The sequence below is a fragment of the Erythrolamprus reginae genome, chromosome 2, assembly GCF_031021105.1.
Source record: "Erythrolamprus reginae isolate rEryReg1 chromosome 2, rEryReg1.hap1, whole genome shotgun sequence".
In the NCBI taxonomy this organism is placed as follows: domain Eukaryota; kingdom Metazoa; phylum Chordata; class Lepidosauria; order Squamata; family Dipsadidae; genus Erythrolamprus; species Erythrolamprus reginae.
The window spans coordinates 126620168-126646753 of record NC_091951.1 but is presented as its reverse complement, the minus strand read 5'-3'; the positions used below and the strand labels follow the sequence as shown (position 1 = coordinate 126646753).

The window sequence follows — 26586 nt, the reverse complement described above, 5'->3', positions numbered from 1 at the left end:
GTTATTGCCAGGTGACAAGCATAGAAGGAGGAAGAAGTGATATATGTTCACTTATACAGAGTCTTTACAGCAAGGTTGGATGTAGAATACTGTACTTTTTTACATTAATATCTATCAAGAAGTAAAACACAAGATCGCTCCATGCCCCTCTCTGCTGTCCTTCAGATTGTTTTTACTCTCTATCCCATTTCATTTTCAAGGCAAGTGGGCATCTTGCCAAGGCACTGAGCTGTGGTTATCCAACATTTATTTTTTTTAAATGGAATATCTCAAGGATTAATTTCTAATTCCCCAAAGTGTGATCTGCAACCCAGTAGTTGTCCAACAAGATTAGGGTCAGCTATTTGAAGGATGAAGTAGCACCATTACAGAAAAGGTCCAAGTGATGAGAAAGGGACTCATGCCTTAAATACCTTGTACAAGAGGATTGTTTTGATAATCAAGATTCTGTGACTTTATGTTACTAACAAGAAAGAAATCTAGAAACATTTCCAGAATCCCAATATTTCTTGCCAACCTCATAGGACTCGACAATTCTGAAAAGGATTGTATTGACCTAGATGGAACTGTTGCACAATCTGGGCTCCTCCTAAAGTCTTAATTCAAGCTTAAAGGATAACCATGGTTAGAAGGGCATTTGCACAACTGCATTTTGTTTATCAATTAAGCACATTCCTGGATGAGGAGATGTTACTCCCAATTACTTCCCATCGGAATTACTGCCTATATGTCCCACACCGCATAGAAATTGAAATTAGCCCAGCTAGTTCAAAATGTGATAGTATGTGTAGTTAATGGCATGCCTTAGCAGTAGGAATAGCATTTAGCCTTATATAGGTTATAGGGCGGAGAAAGGTGGCATACAAATCTAATAAATAATAATAATAATACTGCTCCATAATGCTTTATAGTCTTCTCTGAGCAGTTTACAGAGTCAGCTAATTACCCCAACAATCCTGGCCCTTGGAAAGATAGAAAGGTGAAACAACCTTGAACTGGTCAAGATTGAACTCTTGGCAGTGGGCAGAGTTTGCCTGCAATACTGCATTCTAACCACTGTGCACTATCACAGTTCCATGGTCTTGGTTCATCCCTTGCAATAAAGCCAGCTCATAAACTACTCTGGCTCTCAGTAGGTTTCTGAGTAAATTCAAGATGCTGGTTGTCGTCCACAATGCCTTCCATGGTACAGAATTAGGTTATCCATTTGTCTCCTATTATTTTTGCCTGTAAAAATCCAGCAAAGTTGGCAGATATCTGGTCCCCTCAATTAAGCTATGTTACTTGATGGAACAAAAAGAAGCCATGCCTTTTCAATTGCCATGCCTACTCTGTGGCCCTGATGATGTTCCATGGGCATTGGGCCAGGCTTTTATGAATCCATTTTTTCAGAGGGCATGGATATATGCATTGCCTCTGGCATGACGTTTCTTTGGGAGGGGGGGGTCTGTTGATGTTTTTATTCTTATTTTAACTGTTGTTTGCCAGTTAGAGTCATATTTCAAGTTGGAGAGCACAAAAATCAAATTAAATAAATCAATAAAGTCACTGTAATGACTCTTTAAAAATAAAATCACAATCAAGGGAGCAATATTCTTATAGAGATTTTCCATGACTATAATGTGCCTCTATTTGCTTCTGTATTTCCTCCCAAGTCTTCAGCAGAAGCTACTACTAGCTGAGAATATCTCTTGCAAATAGCACTGAATTGCTATATGCTATCAACCCATTTGTGCCTAAAGAGAGAAGGAAGGCTTGAACAGCTAAGTCAGGATGTAGACAGCACAAGCATCAGCTACCTAATTAGGTTATAATGGAAAAAGAGTTGGGATTTCAATTATTCTCTGCCTTTTAAACTGCTGTGGCTCTATTTATTCATTGCCTAATATCCTTTAGCTGATTACCCAACTCAATATATATAAAAGCACCACAATGATAATGATGCCTCATATTTGAAAGCTGTCTGTAGAGCCAGCAGAACATTATGGCAAAACACTGCTGTACTTCCACCTTTTCTGAGCATTTATTGAAAAATGGAGGAAGTCCAATTCCTATTTCTGGAGAAACCCCATACCTAGATCACCAGCCATGACCCGTCAGTAGTGAAGGGCTACCAAAAATTTTACTACCACACTGTGGGTTATGCAGAACGCCCTGCATTTTCTTTCAACATCTTTCAGTGCAAATTGGGTGCTCTGGGGTGGAGCTCCATTTTCACTACCACACTGCGTTCCCCCCACCATCCGGGCAGCAGGCCCCTCCCCCGCCCATCAATGAATCCTAAGCAATAGAACAAAAGAACACTTACTTTTTTGCCCATATTGACACCTAGGCTGAAATTGATTGGGGTTTTCCAATCCCCTGGATTGGGGGGATTGTCTACGGTTTTGATTGAGTTGTAGATATTTTCTAATTTCCTTTAGGACATTAATAATAATAATAATAATAATAATAATAATAATAATAATAATTTATTAGATTTGTATGCCGCCCCTCTCCGAAGACTTGGGGCGGCTCACAACAAACGATAAAACAATATATATAGGCACAAATCTAATATTAAGAAAAAACTAAAAACCCTATCATAATTAAAAACCAAACAGCACATACATACCAAACATAAATTATAATAATATCCACAACAAAATCAAACCCATAGAGTAATCCCCTCAAAATATGTAAAGACAGTGTTAGTATCAGCTGTGCTATAACTGCGACATGCTACCTTTAGTGCAAGCATTATTATTATTATTATTATTATTATTATTATTATTTATTAAATTTGTATGCCACCCCTCTCCGTGGACTCGGGGCAGCTCACAACAATAGTAACAAAACAATATGTAATACAAATCTAATAATTTAAACTAAAAACCCATAATTTAAAAACATGTACACAACACATCATACATAAACAATATAGGCCTGGGAAAGTTATTTCAATTTCCCCATGCCTGATGGCAGAGGTGGGTTTTAAGGAGTTTACGAAAGGCAAGGAGGGTGGGGGCAATTCTAATCTCAGGGGGGAGCTGGTTCCAGAGGGCTAACTCCGTGGCTCTGTGGCTCCCACCATATCTGCCTCTCCCCAGCAACACCGGGATATTCCGATCCTCTGCCACCCCAGAGATCGGTGCCCCCTCCCCTCCTGCCTCTCCAGCGTCAGGTGGGCCAAATATATCATTCATACTATTTCCATTCATCTCATCCCTAGCATAACCCCACCCACCCCAACCATCCCACTCATACCAATCATTCATCCCATACACATTATTACACCCACCCCAGTTATCCATCAGTTTAAAAAAAACCCAATTAATTAAAAATGGATTAAATTAGCAATAGATTAATGCACTAATAAAATATGTTACAAATATATAAGATATAAAAATATAAATTCGTAATAAGTTAATATAGATGAATATAAAATCAGATCTTGGTCGCTATCAATCATTAGTCAATCAATCAATCCAGGCATGCGGTATATCAATAACAAAGAAAGGGAAATGAAAGCAGAAGAAAAAACTATTGCAATTCAGTCACAGTGTCTACAATGATGCTTAGGAATGCCAAACTGGTGTAATTGTTTACACCTAGAAACTAGAAAACTGAGTTCTAATCTTAGCGTGAAAAATCAACCAGGTGACTTTGAATCAATCAGTCTCTCTTAGCCCAATCCACCTCACAGGATTTTTGTTATTATGGGAGAAAATTGAAGGAATAAAAAGTATCATGTATGCTCGCTGCCTTAAATTACTTATAAAAGTAACAAAGAAGGCAGGACCTAAAACATCTACCCCCACCCCCAAATCCATACAGCAATCACAGAGTAATTATTAAGAGCTATGAGAAAGATAAATGTTTCACCAACACAGATTCCCCTCTTCTATAGATTCTCAGCAATATTGCAATGCCAGTGAACAGCATCAGTCTGTGATGAAAAATAATGAAATAAGGCTGCAAATTCTTCTCATATCCTGTTTCCCTCACTCCCTGCCTCTGTTTTCTCCTTCCCCCATCTCCTGTTACAAACTCTTTCCCCTGTTCTTCTCGGCCATTTCCTGCTTCACCCATATTAAATAAAGTTCTCACCTTCTCTGTCAGAAGGGTCATCGAAGCACGGAATCCCTCATAATCAAACATGGGTGTTTGGCTCCACTTTGTCACAGAGGTGTGGCTCTCGTTTTACAATAGGAAAAGGGTTGACCCTGTTTAACATCTATCTCACTTCCTGAAGAAAAAAACTTGCCAGGGAATCAGATCTCTCAGATTTCTGACCTCTCAGTCCCAGAGTGTATAAGAATCTCTTCCTTTCCAAAAATATGTCATTGGTCCCTTTCTTCTATCTTAGCAGTCCCTGATAGCCATAAATCTCTGACTCAAGGCTTAAAAACAGTCAAGATCACTGTATCTGTTAAAAAATGGAAAACTTTTAATCTTCTTTTTCATTTGTCATCCCTGGAGGAGACTTGCTGGAAGATTATTTTGAAGCATATACGTGTTGCTTACTACAGAAAATAGTGAATCATGCTCATTGAAAATGTATATACGTCTTTCTATTGTTCTATTTCCTTCCAGCTGGCATAAAATTAGAGGAACTTAAGTCAACTTAAGTCCAGCTGGCATAAAATTAGAGGAACTTAAGTCAGATAGAGAAATTTTTTCCTGAATTCTGTTTCATTGTTTCAAATGTAAAGAAAACACTCTGAGTAAAATTTCCAACCAGAATCATACCATCAAGATCAGGCTTTTGAAACAAGATAATCAAGAGTTTTCGATTTGGGATAAAACAGATTCAGGGGTTGTTTATTTAAATGTTAAATATGTCACAAATAATATTGTCAATTGTTAAAACTGTAGATGTTTGAAGTTTTAGAGTATGATACAAGCTTTTTCTAAAATGTTAAAGGGTAGACTACTACATTTACTAGTTTCTCCAAGAAAGGGCAAAACTATTCATGGTACATATATTTCTGCTTTCATCAGATTTTTTCAGAATAGAATAGAATAGAATATGATCTGTTGATTCTTCTAAACCAGGGTTTTGTTACAGATAAACTAGCAAGCTCAATACAGAAGTGTTTTCTTGTTTAATGAAAATATATGGAAAGAAGCTCACACTAAAGACTTTGCAGACTAGATGGACCATGAGGTCTTTTTCTGCCGTCAGACTTCTATGTTTCTATGTTTCTATGTTTCAAAATGCCATTTTTTCTTTCAAATGTAAAGTATACTGAAAATGTGCATGGTGGGTTTTTTGGACAGAAGCCAACTTTCTGGATAATTCAGATTCTACCCTGTACAATAGGAAAGTGTTCTAGAGAAAACATGAATTTTCATCTGTTTGTCAAGTCCTAATTACAGGGCAGGATGCAATGCTGTATTTGGGGCATGATAAAGAAGGAGTTGCCATACATGCTCCTAGAACATATCAGTTCATCAAAAGACAGAAGATGACACTCCAGAAAGAGAACAATGTGTTAATAGCCAGGAAATTAATATTTATGGGAACAACAGAAAGAAGAATAGTTAAGTGCTATGTGCAAGCAAAGGGAAAACAGTCTATACTGTGTCTGAGATAAAGGGTGAGATTTACTTCCAAGTGACTCACCAATTTGGAATTTCCCAGAAAGGGAGACAGCTAGAGAAATAAATCTACAACATGAGCCAGCAGGCTAACACCCCCCCCCCCCAACTCTATCCACAGATTGGGAAAAGGGAATTGAAAGTGAAAGCAGTTTACGGAAAGGGAAATCGACAGCACTTAAAACAGTAATGTCAGAAATAAAAGTAAAGATTTTAACAATAAACTTATATGGTCACCACAATGCATCTTTATGAATCAGGATCCTGGTATTGTCATTATGACAATAAACATGTAAAAGAAACCATTTAAAAAATAGCATCCACACACCCTCCAGAAAACAACAGCATATAACAAGATCATTTGACCTCAGGCTATAAAATTAAGAGGATTATGGAAAACTATAAGTAAATAGGCTTGTCTGAAACTATCTTGACTGCAAGGAATTAGTATAAGATAGGATTGTTTATATTAGTAAAATTCACATATTGCCTGTGCATCTTTGAAGCAACACATAGGATACTTCAAGGGGGAAATCTATACCAATTTGTCTGCCCTTCCTTTCCAGAACATTATCTGAAGGGGATATGCTAACTGTTTAATATTTGTATATATATATTTGTTGGAGAGGAAAGGATCACAAGTCAGTAAACAAACAGAGAGAGATTGGGAGATATATGCTAGCACCAGCTGTTTGCCTAGGATGCTTGCTGTGGAGAGCAGTCAGAAGGCAAAAGACTTCAGGGTATAATTGATTGTTTTGTCAATTGTTAACTTGCTGCTGATAGCACTGTTGCTGTTGGGAGGCTGTTTCTCAATCTCAGCAACTTTAAGATGTGTGGACTTCAGCTTCCAGAACTCCCCAGCCAGATGCTGAGATGAGAGTTGAAGTCTACACACCTTAAAGTTGCTGAAGTTGAGAAATACAGTGTAGGGAAAGCACTGCACAGGGAAAAAAAAGCCAGACAATATTTAAGTTTTACGGCTATGCTTTGAGGGCAAAAAAGAGGACATGTCCTCTGTCCCAAACTGAACTCACAATAAAGCAATTGTTAGAGCTCTTGTGAAGTAACTAGGTAATTGTGTACTGGTCCCTATCTGGCCATGCTTTGTTAATGTAGACTTAATAGGTTTATATTTCTTTTTTATTTTTATTTATTTATTTATTTGATTTTTTTTTTATGCCGCCCTTCTCCTTAGACGCGGGGGCGGCTTACAACATGTTCCAGAGTCACATTGACCTTGATTAGAGTCACATTGACATTGATTAGAAAGTACAACTTGCAGAATTTATCTAATATAAGAAAGTCATTGCAAAGTTACACTTTGAATTTTAATGTAGACTTCATAGGTTTATATCTCCTTTTTCTTATTTATTTATTTATTTATTTATTCTATTTTTTAATGCCACCCTTCTCCGTAGACTTGGGGCGGCTTACAACATGTTAGCAATAGCACTCTTTAACAGAGCCAGCATATTGCCCCCACAATCCGGGTCCTCATTTTACCCACCACGGAAGGATAGAAGACTGAGTCAACCTTGAGCCAGTGATGAGATTTGAACTGCTGACCTGCAGATCTAGCAGTCAGCTTTAGTGGCCTGCAGTGCTGCACTCTACCCACTGCGCCACCTCGGCTAATCTTATACTTATTTTATATTATGTTTACTATTAGCAATCCAAATTAATTTTATTTGTTTCTTGGCAAGTCATTACAAAACTAGAGCTAAATTCAGAAACTAAATTATACATGACCATAGCAATTTTAATAGACAAACCACCTCAGATAACCTCAAAGAAAGGAAGGATAAGAATTATAGATATGAGAAATATTCTCTAGTAACCTGGCTGTAAAATATAGCATTTTACACTTATTTGAAAACAAATTGGTATCACTCCTTGTAAAATACAGTGATCTCTCGGTTAGCGTGGGGGTTACGTTCCAAGACCTCCCGCGCTAACCGATTTCCGCGTTATATTGGATGCAGAAGTAAAACCACCATCTGCGCATGTGCGCCATTTTTTTCATGGCCGCACATGCGCAGATGGTGGAGTTTGCGTGTAGGCGGCGGGGAAGACCAAGGGAAGATTCCTTCAGCCGCCCAACAGCTGATCTGCTCCGCAGCGCGGAAGCAGCGAGGAGCCGAAGATGGGGTAAAGGCAAAGGGGAAACCCCATCTTCGGCTCCGCGCTGCTGCCGCGCTGCGGAGCGGATCAGGTGTTGGGCGGCTGAAGGAACCTTCCCTTGGTCTTCCTGCCAGATCACTTGCCGCTTGCCGCTTGCCAGTCCACACACGCCCCCCTGGATGAGCGGCCCCGCATGGCCCCAGCGCCGGACTCCGTTGCCGGCGGGAGGAAAGCGAATGCCACGGGGCTGGGCTCGGCTCCCCCCTCGGCTTCCCCCCTTACCAGCCCCGCCGCGGAAGGCGGTCTCCATTCAGGGAACAGACGTCCACCCCCTCCTCGGAGTCCCCGGCACCCAGCGTCCCCACGCCGCCTCCACCTCCCGGTAATGCGCCCGACCTCTGCCTCTCTCTTTCTCTCTCATATACCACGCCGGCAACAGGGAGAGAAAGAGAGAGAGAACTAGCGTGGACTTATTTTTTATTTTTTAATATTTTATTTTTTTAATTTTTAATTTTTTATTTTTTAATTAATATTTTTTGAAAAACCGCGTTGCAGCGTTTCGCGCTAATCGAGAACGCGCAAATCGAGGGATCACTGTAACTACAATGTGTCTTTGAATATTTCCAGGAATCACTTTAACTGATGAGTTTTATAACATCTGAAATTTCCAGATTAGACACAAGGATAACCCCAAGCAGAATATATCACAATACAGTGATCCCTCGAGTTTCGCGATCTCGATCTTCGCGAAACGCTATATCGCGATTTTTTAAAAAATATTAATTTAAAAAAAACCACTTCCGGGTTTGGCTTCGGGAGTCAGCTGGGAAGCGGCGCGGCTGTTTTAAAAGGTCGCAGCCGGCCTGGGGGGCTTCCCAGCACCCCCCCAAACCCCCAACCCGGGTTCGTGGGGTGCTGGGAAGCCCCCCAGGCCGGCTGCGACCTTTTAAAACAGCTGCGCCGCTTCCCAGCTGAGTCCTGAAGCCAAACGCCAAAGGCAAACTTCCACGTTTGGCTTCAGGACTCAGCTGGGAAGCGGCGCGGCTGTTTTAAAAGGTCGCAGCCGGCCTGGGGGGCTTCCCAGCACCCCCCAGAACCCCCAACCTGGGTCTTCCCGGCCGCCCACGCAAAGGGGAAACCCCGGCTCCTCGCTGATGCCCGCCGCTCGCCCGCTCGCCCGCCAGCAAGAGGGGGAAGACCCAGGGAAGGTTCCTTCGGCCGCCCAGCAGCTGATCTGCTCAGTAGCGCAGCAGCAGCGAGGAGCCGAATCGGGGTTTCCCCTTTGCGTGGGCGGCGGGGAACGCAAACTCCACCATCTACGCATGCGCGGCCATAGAAAAAAGGGCGCGCATGCGCAGATGGTGTTTTTACTTCCGCAACCCTACATCGCGAAAAATCGATTATCGCGAGGGGTCTTGGAACGGAACCCTCGCGATAATAGAGGGATCACTGTAGTTAATTTTAGAAGTTACATACTTCACTGGTGAGTGCTATGTTGTAGGTTCAAAACCATTTTAAATATGCATGTGGCATATCAGCCATGGCTAAACATAAAATGATCCTGGGCATTGTTTTAATTTAAAAAATGAAAAAGCGATCAAGCTTCAGATCCAGATGCATCCTCAGGCTGTGTTTCAGCTTCTTGTGGAACAGCACAATTCCATTCAGAATTACTTTTCTGCATCTTTGACATTCTAATAAGCATCCCGATCTTTCCTGTATTCAGACTCTTTTTAAAAATCTCTCTTTCAACCCATTGTTTAATGCAGGCAAGCATTCAGAAAAGTTACTCCGTTAACTGAAAATGTTACAGAAATCTGCTGTCACTGCAATTATATCCTTGCACTCGATGAATAGCTTCCCCAGATACTACCAGTAGACTAGACACAGGCAATCATTGATGAATCAAAGTCTGAAACTCTATCTCCAAAATTCCAGGAAAGCCACAACTTACTAGCTGGCCATTAGTATCCCAATTACCAACTATAAGTCACACACAGGAACCACATAAATACTACACATTTTAGAGACTTCTCAACTGTGGTGGTGCAATGGTTAGAATGCAATACTGCAGGCTACTTCTGCTGCCTTCCTGCAGTTCAAATCTCACCAGGTTCAAGGTTGATTCAGCCATCCTTCCAAGGTTGGTAAAATGAGGACCTAGATTGTTGGGGAAGTATGCTGACTGTGTAAACTGCTTAGACAGGGCTGTAAAGCAAGGTGAAGTGGTATATAAATCTAAGTGTGACTGCTGTTCTGAAGGTCCCCAAGGATGGGCTTCAGCATGAGTCTGACAGCATGGAAGAATAAATCTCTGGTCCAGGTGACTGCCTCAGATTGGATCCTGCAACATTATACCGGTACAAATGTATTTGCCTTTATTTGCAATTCCACTAAAAGCCATAATGGCACCATTGGAATGGATGAGGCCAGTATTTATCTCCTTTTGGTTTGATTCCTGAGTGGGCAGGAATTAAAACGGGGGCTTCTGGAAATGTTTCCATTTATTTTGGGCGTGGAAAAGTTAAAATGATAATGGAAACATATCTCCTATTTGTCACTTTTAATTTGGAAAAAAGGAAAAGTGATTGCTGAAGAAAATTGTTGCTGAAAATTGTTGCTGAAAATTGATGGATTTTGTGTGGAATTGTGTGATCTTAGAATGAGAAGATGCAAATGAAGTGCTATATGCCAGCCATCAGCTATTGTGTATATTGAAAAATATTGAAGACTGAATGGAGTCTTGTAATATATACAGTACTGTACTAGTTGCTACTTTACAGACTGTTTCCAGAAGTCTGCATATGAAATCTATCTGAGAGATGGGAACAGAACTGTAGCAACAATACTTCTATTCCCAAGTCAGTTAAGTTATCCAAAGGAATATTATTATTGATTTTGAAAATTGTTGAGAAGACAAAAAAAATCAACTGGATGGGTCACTTTTCTGTTGTCAAGTCCCAAACTTTATCCATCATCCAAAGTATTCTCAATCCCTATCTTGCTCTGAAGCCCATTTGAAATTGATGAAGGCAATCTCCTTTCTACAGAACTGCCTGCAGCTGAGAAGCTACCATCTTCTTTATCACTTTAAAATTCAAAGTGTAACTTTGCTATGACTTTCTTATATTGGATAAATTCTGCAAGTTGTACTTTCTAATCTTAGTAGGTCAATGTAACTCTGGGACATGTTGTAAGCCGCCCCGAGTCTAAGGAGAAGGGCGGCATTAAAAAAAAATCAAACAAATAAACAAACAAATAAATAAATAAATAATAAAAAAGAAATATAAACCTGTTAAGTCTACATTAAAATTCAAAGTGTAACTTTGCTATGACTTTCTTATATTAGATGAATTCTGCAAATTGTACTTTCTAATCTTAGTAGGTCAATGTGACTCGGGAAAGCAAAGAGGTTCTTTCCCTGAATGCTAGGAGACGAAAGGGCTTAACCTTGGTAGAATTCAACCTTGGAGTTAAATCAGAAAATTTGAAAATAGATGTGATATTGCTCAACAATACACATATGATTTATACGCGCGCAAACACGTCAAGCACCTGAATTTTGAGCACATGACCATGAGGAACCTGCAAAGTCACATTTTTCAGTGACAACGGTCAGTAAATGAATTGTTGTAAATTGAGGATTACCTGTACTCATACACATGTATAAAGTGAGTGCATATTTATATACAATTGAAGAATTAATTCTGGGCCAATCAGTGGCTATGTAGCTCCAAACCAACTGTCTACAGTGTATCTAACATCTAGATTTTAAAAATACTAAATCCAGTTGCAAGTTGCAAGCACAACAGTAAATAATGAAGGAAAGCTGGGTATTTTTGCCAGGAATCATGTAAAAGAACAGTACAGAGCAGCATACAGTGGGGGGGGGGGGGGGGGGGAATGTAGCACAACTCTGACGGGGTTGTAACACTTCAGAGTGTCCATGGAGAACTTGCTGACATTAACAACAAGGCCAAAATCTTTGTCTGCAAATATTTATGTCCCTGTAAGAATAATGAAAACCTCCTCCCCCTCCTCTCTCTCTCACAAACACACATACACTGCTTTTTTTCAAATATCTATATTCTGACTGTTCTTAATAACAGGGAGACATCAAAAGAGGCCTTCGGTAATGAACTGTCAAATCTAGCAACAGCACTCTAACACACGATCCTTCTAAACATGTAAACACCAAAGATGCACTGCCCAGGAAAAATTGCATCAGGACATGTTTTGCTTTGGCTTTCTTTATTTTTCCCCTTGGTGCCTTATGTTATTAATAGGAGCAGGAAAATCAACAAACTTTAACCAATGCCAGTTGGCATAACATCGTGTCTCAACTTGCACCTGCTTAATTTCTACTTAATATGCAGCGCACTTGTCAGAAAATTAATGGTGGAAAACTTAATAGACTGGTGAAAACCATGGAAAGAGTAGCTTTCTTCCCCCCCCCCCTCAATTCTTCCTGGTTTTGTCTTCCCCGGAAGATGGTGGAATGAGAAGAATCTGGAATGTGTTTATGTAACCTTTCCATTCACCCAGGCAAGAACAGAAACCTACCTGGTGTTGATGAATGGCTATCCTGTAGATTTTGCTAAGTATACATCTGATTTGACCTGCTGTGTTGGAAAATATTTTCACTACCGGCAAAACACTTTTCTCTTCTGGCTTATTAATTCTTACCTGCGAATTAGCCCAGAGCTTCAAGCCTGTTCGAGCTGCTGTGCTGCTCTTTAAAGGAGTTAATGATAAACCCCCGCGCTGTAGTTGTTACGTAGGCTAAAGGCCCGGCCCCCTTGGCTAAGTGCATGTGGGCTGTTTACTGCAGAAGTAGGCTGTGTCAGCTGAGAGTTTCTGTTCTGTGTGGTACACTCCCTATGCAGCTAAACGCAGCCAAGGCAACCAATTCCGTGGCAGCTAGCCAGCTCTGGAGCTTGCTGGATGGAAGTGGAAGGTGGCCTGCCAGGGAATCAATAACCAGGGACAATTGGAGACAATTGAATAGGGTAAGGTCAAAGGACTTTGAAAGCGCCAAAAATCCCCTTTCACTTCAAAGCCCAAAGAACTTTCACTGCCTCTTCGCTAGCAAACAACACTCAGCTTCCTCCAGGCACAACATCCGTGGACAGTTTTCTTTGCTTTTATGGACAAAGGGGGCTTCTGATAGCTGCGAGCGAGCAAACTGTGTGGCATAAATCTCCTTATAGGCTGTATTATTTCTTCCATGCCTAGCTGGGGGGGGGAGGAGAGACACATAAGCTCTCTCTCCCAGGGCTGCTTTCTGAGCATTTAGTGATTACTCATTTTTGTGTGTGTGCCATAATAGCCCTAAATCAAAGGAGTTTTGATTGAGAAGGTACATAAATTATTCCAATAGAGGAGGTAAGGTTTACTACTTATTACATTTTCATATCTTTATGATCTTGCTCCAAGGCAGAGGGGTTGAAAAAAGAAGCAAACTGACCAGTTTCTCAGCCTGATGATACAACTTTATTTATCTCTTCTCAAATATCTCCCTCCCTCCCTCCCTCCCTCTTTCTCTCCCCATGCAGGAGCATGCAGAAAGCCTTGCAGTTCCTACTATATCATATCCTTAAGATGATGCTGGAGCATTGAGAAATTTCCAGAAATTATCAAAAAATAATTTATTAAACATGCCAGGATCTTAGCAGCATTTCAATTTAAATGGATCTCAGGACATTTGCTCCACTTTTGTATCTGAGAAACAGTCTCCCCCGCCCTGTTCTGTCTCTTTTATGTTATTTCTAACCACTTCCCTGACTAAATCCGTTCAGATCTCCTGGGATTTCACCACCAGGAATTCTTAGACTGTTGGTCCACAGTCCTAAAATTCCTTATTTGCCTAAATCATATTTTCCAGTGTGATACTGCTGTGTTTCATTGCAATAAACCATGTGGGAATGACAGAAACTATAACCTAATAAAGTACATTTGGGATGCTGGTTGTTATTAGTATACCAGCTGCCAGCTAGATAATTTGCACTAATTAAACCTTAAATTAAGTAATTGATTATAAAATGTTTCAATTTTTAATATTTAAATTGAGCACAATTGCCCAAATTAATTAACAGCTTTACTTTAGTTCAGTGAAAGAGTTACCTATGTAACATTCTATAGCTTTAAAGGGATGAGTTATTTTATTCCCATCCATCCCGAAACATCATATTGTCATCCCAACTCTCTTGATTGCATGGCCATTTTCATCTTGTGAATAATGAGAAAGAAAAAGAGGAAGTCAATAACTACAAGGGCAAGAGAACTCATGTATTCAATATCAATGTTTTAACTTCAAGATGTCTATTTATAGTTGGCAAAGGAGCAATAGGTTCTATTGTTCTGATGACTGCACATTTTGGAACAGATAAAGATCTGCTCAGTGGTCTGACCTACATTCAGCAGAACATTATCTTTCAGGATTTAAATCTAATTTCACCACCAACCAGGCTGATCTTGCCTAAATATTTGCTGAGGGTTTTTTATTTCAGATCAATTTCTTCTCTGCATTTCCATTAGCTCCCTCTGCCAATCCAATGCCTTTCCTCTACTTTTATCTGTCATTTTTCTCTGTCACAGGCCTTGGCTTTGAAATTTCTTGAAGTTCATTATAGGAAATAGCACAGCAAGAAGGATGGGGGGAGGGATGCAGGGCACAGAGAAATGTACCATGCTGCCACTGTGGTTGAGAATGCCAACTCTAAAGCATTAGAACAGCAAAATGTCATTCTAATGTGAGCAGTGTAAAGACAAGAGGCAGTGTATCAACACCGCTCACCATTTAATAGATCAAAAATTCCCTATTATGACAAAAGAAGACAGGATCGATAAACAGGGTTTTTATATGGGAGGGGGGGGGGAGAAAGGAAAACAAACACAACCTTAATATTGTTGTGGAGGACTTCAGGTATGTTGGAATAGAAACAGGTAAGGAAAAAAGTAATATTTAAATAATAAGAAACCCAGCCCATAAGTCAACAGTTAGATCCGAATTTGGAATCCAGTTCATCTGGATCACACAGAATGCACTCTTATTCTTGGAATACCAAAGAATTGGTGGTGGGGGGGATGCATTGCACAGTTGTTCCTGTGTCAGAAAGCACATTTTACAAGATAAAATTGGGACATGTTTTAAGACAATTCCTATTTAGGGATACTATCCTGATGATTATTGATTTGATTTGATTTGATTTGATTTGATTTGATTTGTATGCCGCCCCTCTCCATAGACTTGGGGCGGCTAACAACAGTAATAAACAGCATGTAACAATTCTAATGTTTAAAATAATTAAAAAACCCTTATTAAAACCAAACATACACACAAACATACCATGTATAAATTGTATAGGCCTAGGGGGAAAAGGGTAGTTCAGTTCCCCCAAGCCTGACGACAGAGGTGGGTTTTGAGGAGCTTACGAAAGGCAAGGAGGGTGGGGGCAATTCTGATCTCCGGGGAAAGCTGGTTCCAGAGGGTCGGGGCTGCCACAGAGAAGGCTTTTCCCGTGGGTCCCGCCAGATGACATTGTTTAGTTGACGGGACCCGAAGAAGACTGACTCTGTGGGACCTAACCGGTCGCTGGGATTCGTGCGGCAGAAGGCGATCCCGGAGATATTCTGGTCCAATGCCATGAAGGGCTTTATAGGTCATGACCAACACTTTGAATTGTGACCGGAAACTGACCAGCAACCAATGCAGACTATGGAGTGTTGGTGTAACATGGGCATACCTGGAGAAGCTCATGATTGCTCTCGCAGCTGCATTCTGCATGATCTGAAGTTTCCGAACACATCATGATGATGATGATGATGATGATGATGATGATGATGATGATGATGATATAACCATAAAATAGTATTACAATTAATGTGATAATTTTAAATGTTATACTATAAATTTTGGCTAGGAACTTTTTTTTTATTTGAAGCACACAGCATCAGCATCAGCATCAGCTGTAGTTTGACTGCGATAAGATAAATTTACTGCAGAGGTATGATATGCCAATAATAAAGAATGTAAACTAAAGGTGGAATTCCATCCACTTTATCTCACATTTATTTAGTTCTCCCAATTATAATACAGACAGACAGTAAAACCCAGAGTACCTATTGCAGAAAGGTGGGAAAATATTTGAGAACATAATTCAGTAGGAGAGCTATTACTATTGTTATCATTTAAATACCTAAAATAGAGAATGCTATTGTAAACCATGATTAGAGCCAGAGATTGGTGTAGTACAAGATTACAAAAAGGAAAGTAGCAAAACTGAAATCACAGATCCCCCCCCCCAACAAAATCCATATGTAACTGTTCTCAGAAAATGGCTTCAGTCCCAAATAAAGGCCCTCTACAGTGAAGCCATCTGATCAACAGGGCTTTACTCTATGTTTCTTAGTAAAAATTGGAGTAAACATAATCAAAGAATTTGTCCTCGTGCATCAACAAACTGATGTCTGGAAAACAGATAATACTTCTTTTGAGGGAAACTGGTCTATGTTGAGAGGTGAAAAGACTGAGGATATCAATGACCTTCCAACTCCAGGCTAAAGATAATTAATGAAAGAGAAACTTTGGGATAATAACATGCTTGAATATTATATTTAAATTACTCATTAGCACAATAGAAATTAATACCTAATTTTATTTGGAAGAAAATAACAGCCTCCCAAAAGAAAGAAAGAAAATTAAAGGAAAAGCAAAGGTATAAAAAAAATCAACTTTTAGTGAATACGTATTACAAAAGCAGGAAGAACAATTTACATATAGTCAGAATTGATTCATTTGATTCTTCACTCCGTGGCTGGATTATCAAGTGCTGGAAACACATGGTGATGGTACAAACATTGTATAGAAAAAATAATGAATCAGTGGAAAACAGAATTGGTGCTTGAAAAAGAAAAATATGGGTTTGGCAAATTAGGAGACACATCTTGCAGGGTGGCTCATTATCACCCTTTTTATTTGCCATTGCGAGGATCCAGGACATCAAGGGGAAAAAACCCTTAGCTATTAAACTGGGGGAAAAATGCTTTAAAAAATCTCACATTTTTAGTGGTGTTCTGAAGTTTTATGGAAAATCAGAAATCGAAATCCAGTCACTGACAAGTATTGTCCAGATTTTTTGTCCAGATATAGCAGTGGTATTCAGCCTAGAGAAGCATGCTACAGTAGCAATAAAGTGGAGTAAAATCACAAACAGCAATGGAGTTCTAATGCTGAATAGCCAAACCATCAGAAGCCATCAGGATGAAGCCTACAAGTATCTGGGCATTTTACAGTTGGATGACATCAAAGCTGAACAAGTTAAAAATGTATTTAGTAAAGAATACATCCAAAGATTAAAAAAACTGAATTATGGTAAACAGCATCACAGCTATCAATGCCTAGGCCAGTGATGGCAAACCCTTTTCCCCTCAGGTGCCGAAGGAACATACCTGTGTGCTATCGTATATGCATGAGTGCCCACACCCATAATTCAATGCCTAGGGAGGACAAAAATAGCTTCCCCGGCATACCAGAGGCCCTCTGGAGGCTGGAAACTGCCTGTTTCCCAATTTCTGGTGGGCCCAGTAGGTTCATGTTTCACCTTCCCCAAGCTCCAATGGCTTCCTTGGAAGTCGGGGAGAGTAAAAAACGCCCTCACCCATCTCCCCATAAGCTCTGTGGAAGCCAAAAATGCCCTCCCAGAGCCAAAAATCAGCTGGCTGGCACACATATGCACATTGGAGCTGAACTAGGGCAATGGTTTGTGTGCCAGCAGTTATGGCTCTGTGTGCCACCTGTGGCACCCGTGCCATAGGTTCACCATCACTGGCCTAGGTCATACAATACATTGTGATGCAATATGCTGTTGGAACTATTAGCTGGATACAAACTTAACTGTGGCAAAAGAAAGCAAAGATAGCACTAATAGTAGTAGTATAGGCACATCTCCCAAACCATTGGAGCACCAGTTAAACACCATCAGCATTGATAAAATCACCATCAATTAATTGCAAAAGGTAGCTTTATTTGGAACAGTCTACATCTTTCCTTGTTACATATTGAGTCTCCGGTTTATTTCTTCTTATCCCTTTCTAGGTTTCTGGTTACAATGATGCAATAACCTTAGAAGGTAAATTAGTAGAAGATTTCTCAGTGCAAGAAAGTTGTAGAGAAGTTGCCATTCTGGATTCAAATGTAGACATAACTACTTGACCTACTAGAACTACTAATTTGGCAATACATGATTCTTTCTAATACTTTTTTCTATTCTGCTGTTAGACATCACTTAATACCACAGATGACATTCAAGATGCAATTACATGAATAAACTACTTATCATAATTATTATTATCTATTAGATCTATCAGACAATTGATAGTTGCAATTTAAAAATGGCAAAAAAATTCAATATAAGTTTGGAAGTGCAATTTTTAACATAATCTGCATGTTAGTGAAAACTTTACTACAAGTAATGCTATTTTTCCATTACCTAATTATAATCACGATAACTTAAGGAACTTTATAGGTTGTTACTTATAAAGCCCTACATGGCTTAGGACCAGGTTACTGATGGCACCATCTCCAACCTCATTTATCCTAGTGACCGGTCAGAGCCCACAGAGTTGGCCTTCTCCAGGTCCCGACACCCAAGCAATGCCATCTGGGGGGGGTCTTAGGGGAAGGGCCTTCTCTGTAGCAGTTCTGACCCTCTGGAACCAACTCCCCCCAAAAGATTTGCACTGCCCCCACTCTTTTGGCCTTCTGGAAGGCTTTAAAAAGTCACCTTTGCCTGCAGGCCTGGGGCCGTTGAGCTCTAACACTCTGCTCCTGCTGTTAGCATGACTATGACGTGAATGAGTGTGGTTATATGGTTTTATGGATTGGGATTTTTGATTAGTTTTATGATTGGGCTTTAGAATTGTTTTTGTATTGCTTTTATATGTTGTGAGTTGCCCTGCGTCTTTGAAGAAGGGCAGCATATAAATCCAAATAAGTAAGCAAGCAAGCAAGCAAGCAAGTAAATACAATTTTTGCATTTAATCAGCAATAACAGCATGGCTAACTAAAATAACTTCAAGCTGAGTTTAAAGTAGAAGGAAACAAAGAAGTATTGGTAGATGCAGTTGTACAAAGCAAATACATGTTTTCCCACTTCTTCTCTGATGTATTTCTGGTTCATTCTGCTGTTTTAAAGAAGAGTTCTAATTTTTAGAAACTTCAGCCAAGTTTCAGCACCTGCTTAGTTGTGTTTTCAGGAACTGCTAAATAACGTAGGATTTTTAAAAAAAACAGTCCTCCTTCCTCTTAAGATGCAGGTGTCTTCTTTTGTTGAAGAGGATTCTTCTCATTAGTGTTTCAGATCATCATATGATATTATTATAAATTGCAGACACAAAACCAAAATGCTTAATTCAGATCCTGCAGTGATAAGATGATATGGAAATGTTCTTCAACCACACAATTTTAAATTGAAAACATGCTCAATGGAAGACATTGCTTTGGAAGTTAATTCTTATTCAATGCAAAATGGTATTGCAATCTCAGCTGAGAATCAACTTATCTTTGCCTTCAAAGGTATGCACCATGCGCATTCAATTCTTAAATATTTAGTAGCATGTCAGAATTTACCCAGACCTGCTAACTTCATTGTCTTCTTCTCTGCCATTTCCTTTTATCTTTTTGTCATGTTTCCCTTTCCTGCTCTATGTTTCTTTATACAGAAATTTTTCATCCATGTTACATTCATTGTTATTTCTGACAACTATTAATATGAGACAGTTTAGTTGTCTGCTACTAACTACAGTGATGAAAAAAGTTAGTGAGAAGTACTTTGTGATGTTAATGTTAAATTTGCGTGCAAATGAAGAAGCAAGTCACAGGAACAGTTCAGCAATAATATGGACTGGCGGCTGGCTGCAGGGAAGCCACTTTTAAGGTCTTCCCTGAAGTCTGCTAGTCACTGACAGAAATTTATTTCTCCTGCTGCTAAATTAGCCAATAAATGGCAATTATGCCAATTGCTACTACATAACAGTTCTGATAGAAATTCTGCTTGCTTGTGCTTGTGGCCCAATGTTGGATGCAAATGTATGAATTACAGGGTTTACATTGTGATGTCACAATACGCATCTCATCAGCTGGTTTCTCTGCAATATCTATGGATGATGGGATATCTATGTTCAACACCTATACCTGTATTTGAGAGCAAGAACTTAGATAAAAGGAGAGGTAGAAATGAGCTCATGATCCAATCAAGGTGAATAGCAATGCTGAAATCTACAATACAAATTTCCAAAACAATAGCAGTAAGGCATTATTCTGCTTTATTTATTTAATTATTAAGGTCATAAAAATGCAACTAGGAAAAAACAAAAACACTGAAGATTTGGGACAAGATATGCAATAGCTCATATATTTTCTATGGCATTTCCATAAAATTTACTTAAGGCATACTTTCAAAATGGTTATATTCTACTAAGTTCAATGAGCTACAAAATAAACAGGAATTTCTCCCTGAGGTTTTTGCTTCTGAAAACTTGAAAGTTTACATTTTTTGATTCTATAGATATGGGAAGAACAACACTTATTCTGCATATAATAGTATGCTGACTTTGTACCGATGTTGCTTGATCATGTAATCTCTGTAACCTGTAAAATAACTTAACAGATACAGTGGAACCTCAAGATACGAACTTAATTGGTTCCAGGGAAAGGTTCGTAACACGAAAGGTTCGTAAGACGAAACATTGTTTCCCATAGGAAACAATGTAAAGTCAATTAATCCGTGCAACAAAAAAAAAACAACCGCAAAAAAACGCTGCCGCCCGGCTGTCACCTTTAAAAACAGCCGGGCGGCTTCCCTCTCTCTCTCTCTCCTTCCTCCCTCCTCCTCCTCTTCCTCCTCCTCCCGTATTCCACCTCCCTCCCAGCCCGCTAGGCAGGCCAGTGGTCCCCGTCACGGCGGCCCGATTGAGGGGCCGGCGGTCTCCGCCAGGGAGAGCTTCCTGGCTTTCGTTCTTGTTGGATTCGCGCGTTTTCATGCCCAGGAAGCTCTCCGAAGTGAGGAGAACCGCCGCTGTCGCCGCTCGGCCGCGCCTCCTCGCCCGCCTGCCCAGGATGCAGACCTGCTGCCTCGCCCTGCGCCTGCTGCCGGCCCGATCCTGCGTCTATTGCTTCTGGGCTGGTTCCATTCTGTTCCCTACCGGCCCGATTGAGGGGCCGGCGGGAGGAAAGCGAATGCCTCTCTTCGTTGCGCTGCCTGGCTGGCAGCGGAAGATGTAAACGAGCCCACGGGGCCGGACTCCGTGGCCGACAGGGAACGGAGCCTTCCATGGCGGCTGCCTGCTGGGCTGGTAAGAGGGGGAGCCGAGCCCAGCCCCGTGAGCTCGGTTACATCTTCCGCTGCCAGCCAGGCCATGCTGGTGGAAGCGCAACAAAGAAAGGCACAATCTTTGGGGTTTTCGCTGGGGGGGGAGGAAGTTAGGAAGGTCCTACCTCTCCCCCCAGCGAAAACCCCAAAGATTGTTTGCTGCCATACGATTTAGCAGCAAAGTGACGTGGATGGATGGAAAGCTGAAACAGCCCGGTTTCAGCTTTCCATCCCTTCACGTCACTTCGCCGCTAAATCGTGTGGCAGCAAACAATCTTTGGGGTTTTCGCTGGGGGGGGGAGGAAGTTAGGAAGGTCCTACTTCTCCCCCCAGCGAAAACCCCAAAGATTGTTTGCTGCCATACGATTTAGCAGCAAAGTGACGTGGATGGATGGAAAGCTGAAACAGCCCGGTTTCAGCTTTCCATCCCTTCACGTCACTTCGCCGCTAAATCGTGTGGCAGCAAACAATCTTTGGGGTTTTCGCTGGGGGGGGGAGGAAGTTAGGAAGGTCCTACTTCTCCCCCCAGCGAAAACCCCAAAGATTGTTTGCTGCCATACGATTTAGCAGCAAAGTGACGTGGATGGATGGAAAGCTGAAACAGCCCGGTTTCAGCTTTCCATCCCTTCACGTCACTTCGCCGCTAAATCGTGTGGCAGCAAACAATCTTTGGGGTTTTCGCTGGGGGGGGGAGGAAGTTAGGAAGGTCCTACTTCTCCCCCCAGCGAAAACCCCAAAGATTGTTTGCTGCCATACGATTTAGCAGCAAAGTGACGTGGATGGATGGAAAGCTGAAACAGCCCGGTTTCAGCTTTCCATCCCTTCACGTCACTTCGCCGCTAAATCGTGTGGCAGCAAACAATCTTTGGGGTTTTCGCTGGGGGGGGAGGAGGAAGTTAGGAAGGTCCTACTTCTCCCCCCAGCGAAAACCCCAAAGATTGTTTGCTGCCATACGATTTAGCAGCAAAGTGACGTGGATGGATGGAAAGCTGAAACAGCCCGGTTTCAGCTTTCCATCCCTTCACGTCACTTCGCCGCTAAATCGTGTGGCAGCAAACAATCTTTGGGGTTTTCGCTGGGGGGGGGGAGGAAGTTAGGAAGGTCCTACTTCTCCCCCCAGCGAAAACCCCAAAGATTGTTTGCTGCCATACGATTTAGCAGCAAAGTGACGTGGATGGATGGAAAGCTGAAACAGCCCGGTTTCAGCTTTCCATCCCTTCACGTCACTTCGCCGCTAAATCGTGTGGCAGCAAACAATCTTTGGGGTTTTCGCTGGGGGGGGGGGAGGAAGTTAGGAAGGTCCTACTTCTCCCCCCAGCGAAAACCCCAAAGATTGTTTGCTGCCATACGATTTAGCGGCGAAGTGACGTGGATGGATGGAAAGCTGAAACAGGCGAAAGGCGAGGAAGCCTATTGTAGCAGCTGCCACAGCGGAGACATTTGGGGTTTTGGCTGGGGAGGGAGGGGAAGGCAGGAGGTCCGGCCCTTCATTTGCCCTCCCAGCAAAAGGCAAAGCCGCGCAGCTCCGCATCGCCGAAGGAGGCTTAACCCCACCACTCTGTCCCACCCCTCGGCCGTATCCGGCATAACTTCCTCCTGCCTATCCCCGCTCTTCTGCCGGCCACGGCCGAGGGGTGGGACAGAGGGGTGGGGTTAAGCCTCCTTCGGCGATGCGGAGCTGTGCGGCTTTGTCTTTTGCTGGGAGGGCAAATGAAGGGCCGGACCTCCTGCCTTCCCCTCCCCCCCCCAGCCAAAACCCCAAATGTCTCCGCTGTGGCAGCTGCTACAATAGGCTTCCTCGCCTTTCGCCCGTGCCTGGCGGGAGCTGAAGAGTGCTTTGCCCAGTGCAAAGTTGACAGCAAGCAGCTCCGCAGTCCCGAAAGGAGGCTTAACCCCACCCCTCTGTCCCACCCCTCGCCCGTGGCCGGCAGAAGAGCGGGGATAGGCAGGAGGAAGTTATGCCGGATACGGGCGAGGGGTGGGACAGAGGGGCGGGGTTAAGCCTCCTTTGGGGACTGCGGAGCTGCTTGCTGTCAACTTTGCACTGGGCAAAGCACTCTTCACCTCCCGCCAGGCACGGGCGAGGGCGTGGAAGCTTATTGTAGCTCGCCCATGGCCGGCAGAAGATCGCTCTTGCCCGGCTTCCCCGCGAGGCATCAGGTCAGCATTCTGGGCGGGCGGGCGGCGGACGAGGAGGGGGAAAGCCTCCTGCAGCAGCTGCCACAGCCGCCGGCTTCCCCGCCGCCCGCCCCACAGAATGCTGACCTGATGCCTCGCGCGGAAGCCGGGCAAGAGCGATCTTCTGCCGGCCATGGGCGAGCGGCAGGGAGTCGGGGCTGCTGGCAAGCGCCCCAGCCTGGCTGTGACCTTTTAAAACAGCCGGGGGGCTTCCCAGGAGCCTCCGGAAGCCAAACGCCAAACCCGAACTTCCGCGTTCGGCGTTGGGAGGCTCCTGAGAAGCCGCCCGGCTGTTTTAAAAGGTGACCGCCGGGCTGGGGGGCTTCCCAGCACCCCCCCGAACCCCGAACCTGGAAGTTCGGCAAAAGTTCGGGATTCGGGAGGTTGCTGGGAAGCCCCCCAGCCCGGCGGTCACCTTTTAAAACAGCCCGGGGGCTTCCCAGGAGCCTCCCAATGCCGAACCCGGAAGTTCGGGTTTGGCGTTCGTAACTTGAAAAAAGTTCGTAAGAAGAGGCAAATTTTTTCTGAACCCCGGGTTCGTATCACGAATTGTTCGTAAGACGAGGGGTTCGTATCTTGAGGTACCACTGTATATGGAACAAGCTCAATGTTTCTCTAAACAACTCTAGTTATATTCTGTGACCACTTAACTAAATCAGGCAATATTCATCAGTAAATCAAAGCACTCTTACTGTAAATCCCTATTAATTGTCTGTCAAAAATCAATATCATTGTTATTAATTTAAAACCCTTGGTACCGTCTTCTCCAAAGTAGTTCTGCTTATCAAATGCAAAGAAAAGATGAACAGGCTCCATCCAGGAGAAAAATAGGGAAAAAAATGAACCCAGAGACTGTCATTCTCTCTGATGAGTCAAGTTGTTCAATATCTTTTATCCTGAGTTTTGGCCAGAGCGCCCCCCCCCCCTTTTAGAAGACTGTCAAAAGAATTTTGAGCTTGTGTGAATTTTGAGAATTGATTTTGGTTTGGAGACATCCTATATTTTGTTTTGGTTTTATGGTAAACCAGGACTATTAATGATATATTTTTCTTTTCGTTATATTTATAGGTTCTTTGGTGCCATGTTGCTGCATGTCAGTGGACTTTGCTTTAGTGGGGTTGCATAAATCGCCTAGAGACAAGTATTAGGAACTGGGCAGTAAAGAAATGTATCACACACATTATATAAAAAGAGAGATTCTACTAAGTCAAATGTACAAGATGTTCCTATCTATTACTGTAACTTCCAGGGTTTTTTAAAAACTTCATTCTAGTGAATTGATTCACATGCAAACAATGTTTCTTCTTTTCATATTTTATATTAATTTTTATGAAGAATTTATAGAGAACACTGATGAAATGATCCTGAAATAAAGAAATGCAAGTAGCTGTAGGCATGATTTAATATTAAAATACCTTTGTACAAACCAACAACCACACCTATGTATTATATATTTCTTATTTAATGGGAAAGCTAATGCTTGCTGGGATTAAAGCAATCCTCCGAATTACTCATCATTCACTTGTATTTGTGTATGAGAGTGAGAGAGAGAGAGAGAGAGAGAGAGAGAGAGCAGACAGAGACAGACTGTAGTTCATTAAAGCTAGAAAACCATTTACTTGTGTCAGCCTAGAAAAATTTAGATCAAAATATGCATATTCACTACAAGATAAAAGCATGGCTTTCCAATAACCTGAATTAATTATTAATTTAATTTAATTTAATTTAATTTATTAATTTAATTTATATGCCACCCAACTCCCTGAGGACTCTAGGTGGCGTATAACAAAGAAACAAGATCTTAAAAGAACAATTTAAAAAGCATATTATTATTCTTTTTATTCAAATAATGAAAATAGAGATAAAAACCCATAGTACATTCACTATTCTGTGTCTCATACAAATAACAGATTTGTTTAGCTATTTGCCATTAAAAAAACTAGCATAATCAAATGGGTCTATTTATTTAGAAACATAGAAAGATAGAAGATTGACGGCAGAAAAAGACCTCATGGTCCATCTAGTCTGCCCTTATACTATTTCCTGTATTTTATCTTACAATGGATATATGTTTATCCCAGGCATGTTTAAATTCAGTTACTATGGATTTACTAACCACGTCTGCTGGAAGTTTGTTCCAAGCATGATTTGCTCTTTCAGTAAAATAATATTTTCTCACGTTGCTTCTGATCTTTCCCCCAACTAACCTCATATTGTGCTCCCTTGTTCTTGTGTTCACTTTCCTGTTAAAAACACTTCCCTCCTGAACCCTATTTAACCCTTTAACATATTTAAATATTTCGATCATGTCCCCCCTTTTCCTTCTGTCCTCCAGACTATACAGATTGAGTTCATTAAGTCTTTCCTGATACATTTTATGCTTAAGACCTTCCACCATTTTTGTAGCCCTATCAATATCTTTTTATAGGTGAGGTCTCCAGAACTGAACACAGTATTCCAAATGTGGTCTCACCAGCGCTCCATACAGCGGGATCACAACCTCCCTCTTCCTGCTTGTTATACCTCTAGCTATGCAGCCAAGCATTCTACTTGCTTTCCCTACTGCCTGACTCTGAACTGTTCACCCATTTTGAGACTGTCAGAAATCACTACCCCTAAATCCTTCTCTTCTGGAGATTTTTCTAACATAGAACTGCCAATACAATACTCAGATTGAGGATTCCTTTTCCCCAAGTGCATTATTTTATATTTGGAAACATTAAACTGCAGTTTACATTGCTTTGACCACTTATCTAGTAAAGCTAAATCATTTGCCATATTACAGATGCCACCAGGAATATCAACCCTATTGCACACTTTAGAGTCATTGGCAAATAGGCAAAGCTTCCCTACCAAACCTTCCCTTGTGTCACTCACAAACATATATTGGCATATAAATAAAAATAGCTTGCATAAGTCATTCTGATCTTCTACTGCTATATGGGTAGTCCTCGATTGATGAACATTTGTTCAAAGTCATTGCAGTGCTGAAGAAATGGTAGCCACATCTGGTCCACAAAGTTCAAGTCAATGTAGTTCCCTCAAAGTAACATAATGAAAATTCAGTTAATTGACAGCCTACCTTACAACTACAAGGGTGCTTCAATTCCCACAACAATAACCACCTATCTCCCCCACTACCACTCAATCTATGCCGTTTTGGCCACCCTGCACTCCACCACCCCTACCAGCCCTGCTTCCCTGTACTACTCTGGCCCTGCCAGCTGTCTTCTTCCTTCTGCTGTTGTTTAGGCATTGCTAGCCTAGTTCTTCACAATACAACTTCTGGCCACACAAGGCCTTGTTTTTTCCTGAGGCTCCATGCCCCCTA

At 41.7% G+C, this 26586-nt stretch overlaps 1 protein-coding gene and 1 long non-coding RNA gene across 4 annotated transcripts in view; one reads left to right on the top strand and one right to left on the bottom strand.

Moving 5' to 3' along the window:
• ARHGEF37 (Rho guanine nucleotide exchange factor 37) overlaps positions 1–26586 on the bottom strand; it is an 81501-nt gene that overhangs the window by 49871 nt on the left and 5044 nt on the right. The window contains exon 1 of one of the 3 annotated variants that reach the window (XM_070739444.1): positions 12394–12457. The exons of 1 other annotated variant lie outside the window; for it this stretch is intronic. The gene's annotated coding sequence lies outside the window, so the exon portion shown is untranslated. Of the gene's footprint in view, positions 1–12270; positions 12458–26586 lie in introns of those variants that run through there. One more of the 3 variants, XM_070739445.1, reaches the window with a different exon arrangement.
• On the top strand, positions 12562–24762 carry LOC139160950 (uncharacterized). The gene is made up of 3 exons (XR_011558045.1): positions 12562–12716; positions 19098–19282; positions 24324–24762. It is a non-coding gene; the product is annotated as an uncharacterized lncRNA (long non-coding RNA).